The sequence below is a fragment of the Xyrauchen texanus genome, chromosome 10, assembly GCF_025860055.1.
Source record: "Xyrauchen texanus isolate HMW12.3.18 chromosome 10, RBS_HiC_50CHRs, whole genome shotgun sequence".
NCBI lineage: Eukaryota > Metazoa > Chordata > Actinopteri > Cypriniformes > Catostomidae > Xyrauchen > Xyrauchen texanus.
In genome coordinates, this window is record NC_068285.1 from 9264925 (window position 1) to 9268506 (window position 3582).

Here is a 3582-nt window from a genome sequence, read left to right on the forward strand (position 1 = left end):
AACAGTTTTGTCATGATCGGTCAATTAGTATTTTGATATAATGCACACCAAAATAAATATTTGGCTGAACTTGATTGTGGACTGTGATTCAACATATTTTAATGTGTTTAAATGTAAAATCTCAGCTCAAATACTTTATGTGGTGGAACCTAATTGAATTGGATAAACCCAAGAAAATTGGACATGTCAAAATAACCCCAATTAAACCCCATTTTTAAAACATATCTATCTCTTTAGAGCCCTAAGTTCTTCATATATTAAACAATGAATTTGAGTGTGTTAAATATATGAAGCACTAATGAGTGCAGTTTGGTTGACAGAAGTTGTCCAAAAAAGAAATAAATACATATCTTGTACCACATGTCATGTACCTGTCCTAAGATCATAGCTCAATCATAAACTCAAGCTCCACTTCACCAAAATGGTAACCCCCAAAACGTCAACATAACAGTAACTCTTCTGAATCTGAACATAACATTCAATACTAGAATATATACTACTTTATATTCCTCTTTCACAAAAACACATAAAATAACACTTACTGTACTTTTAATGTTTACTCTTCCTATTGAGTCCAAAGCATGCTGGGAACTAAAAATCCCCTGCCAGTTTTCTTAAACAAAGAAATAATACATTTGTCACAACACAAATGGATTCAAGTAAACTTAATTTTTTCATTGAAATAACTCAATACATGCAGCTATATTCTATGCAAACAAGCAGCATAAAAGTGCAGTTCCTCTACTTGAATGGGGAAAGACTGAAATCTCTAAAATGATTACGCTAAAAGAACATATTTCACACCAGCAGTAAAATCTGCCAACACTGGTATGTTAAAAAAATTTTTTTATCTCATCATGATGAAAAACACAATTTTACCAGCTTGTTTAGCTAATGCACATGTGCAATTTCAGGTTGATTGACAGGCGATGTCCGTATCTAAAAGGTGATTGTCTCTTTTGCCTTGTAAGGCAGTGCCTCCTTTCTACATACATGGCCATTGGGCATTCCTATTTTTCCCATTCATTAGTAGTGGTGATTTTGATTCATTTCAGTGATTAGACTATTTTGATTCCTTTCACTAAAAGGATTCATTCAGATTTGTTCACTGATTAGTTTACTGACCATATCTTCAAGTTACGTCTTTGCGCATGCACATGGTGCAAAATGACCATCTTTTAAGTAAAAGATTGAACCGAAATCAGTCATTCTCAAACAGAGCAAGTTTAATTATCCTTCATTAAAATTCTACTAAGAGACTTCAGGACTGCAGAGTGTTAAAGCATCAAAAGCCTTTCCCAACAAATAACAACAAAGTTTCGAAAAGATAAAAGTTTTTTATCGTGCTTTATAAAGAAAGGATAACAATACTAGCCTAAAATAAATAAGAGTTTCAATAACATCCGTATGTCATTGTAATGTGTGTTCATCACTCACTTTTAATCATAATTCATCCGGCTCCTTTTTTTGTAAATGAGACTGACGATATGAACGAACAACGTGCAGCTCCTCCTCTTATTCAGATGATCATCGTTCATGTCGGTTGCGGCTCGCCAACAAGTTTACCAGTCCTGTACATTCAAGTTTGTTCACAACACGAATGGTGACAATACTCCCAACTGAGCATTTGTTGTCACCAACAAACTTAAGAAGAAGAGTCCATCCTCACATCCTCCATCACTATCTGGTACACTGCCACTACTGCCAAGGACAAGGGCAGACTGCAGCGTGTCATAAACTTACTTGGCAATAAAGCTTTTTCTGATTCTGATTCTAATGAGTCTGAAGGAGAATAAAGATGTCTTTATGTGTCTAAAATCCTGAAGAGAAATAGTCCTGTGTTTGTGACAAACGCCTGTGTATGCGTGCACTATCAAATGGAGTGTACTTTGACAGGCTCGCATTCTCGGCAAAATCTAAGTATACTTTGGGCTTTCATTTCCATATATTTTGTATAATGCTGGACTTAATCATTGCTAAACAAAATAAAGTTTTAGAAAAGCCTAAATATCTCACACTCTGCACCAAAGCCGCACGATTATGGAACAGCCTGCCCTGGTACATTAGATCTGCTGAACTGTCTGTTTTTATATATCATTTAAAAACTAATTTGTATTAACTTGAATTTACTACTTTGTAAATTTTAGTCTTAACCTTGAGTTTTACTGAGTGTGTTTTGATTTTATGTTTTTTATGAAGCAATTTGTACTTGATTGCTAAAAGGAGCTGTATAAATAAAATTATTATTATTATTATTATTATTTCCTTCTGCAATTCATGTCCTTTTATGGCCTGTATGGTCTTCAATAATTTTAAATATTCATAAAATGTTAATTATGTTTTGTGTATACCTATAAGCCAATTAAATGCTCCTTCACAGCATGCACTGGAATGGTATTGACTCGTGCTATAGTCAGGCTTCACAGGCATGAAAAGCAGTAGAGCTCATTGGCTTCGAAGGGGAGAGACATCAGTGAATGAAAAATATGAGTTTGTGTATGGAGATGAACGAGAACAATTTGTTCACTTAAAAGATACATTCAACAAGACAGATTAATTCACAAACAACATCACTACCATTCATTTTAAAAGAAGCAACCTGTCTCTGCTAAATAGTCTATGGTAATATTAACAAGGGAATATTGAGAAAACCTGATGATAGTGAAAGTAAATATTCGAGTCTAGTTGATACTTTTCACTCTGTGTTTTACATGTTTGTTTGATTCATTTCTGAGATTGTTCATTATCTCCATGTATAATTAGTTTAAGGGGAAAGTGTGTCGATGACTACTGGAGTCACATACTGTAGATCGACATACAGTGAAAGACGAGTATTATCACAATGACTTAAAGGGATAATTCACCCAAAAATGAAAATTCTCTAATTTACTTGCCCTCAAAATATAAATCCTTTTTATTCTAAATCTCTATTTTCACTTTTACATCTGAATGAAAAAACACATCAACTCTAATTCTCTAATTTACTTGCCCTCAAAATATAAATCATTTTTATTCTAAATCTCTATTTTCATTCATTAATATGAAATGAAAAAACACATCAAGACGATAATTAAATATTTTTTAAAAGCATACTGTTCACTACAAAAAAATACTGCAAGATATTACTGTACCAGATAAACAGAAGAAGAAACATCTAGATACATTTTATTCTATAAACAGATGTTCTAGATATGGATCATGCATTGTGCTGGGTACTTTTGCTCATCTACCCACTACTGTGGCTGGCAAGCCTGGGGACGACCTGCATAGTGTCATATATGAGAATGCTGCAAATTATCTCAGTCCATCTCAGGAGGTGCTCTGAGTTTAGTTCACTTTTTTAGTTACTTTTATCCATGGAGCAGTTCACGTTTCACATGCATTGTGAATGCAATCCTGCAGTTTCACTTTATTTGGACATTTCTTAATTACAAATATTTGTGGCTTTATATGTTATCATACACTACATAGCCAATGACATGCAACAAGTTTCTCTTATGTGCTTGTCTACGCTTTAGCCTCCGTTTGTATGTTGCAAAATTAACATTATGATAAAATAAAATTATAATATGGTATTCAAAT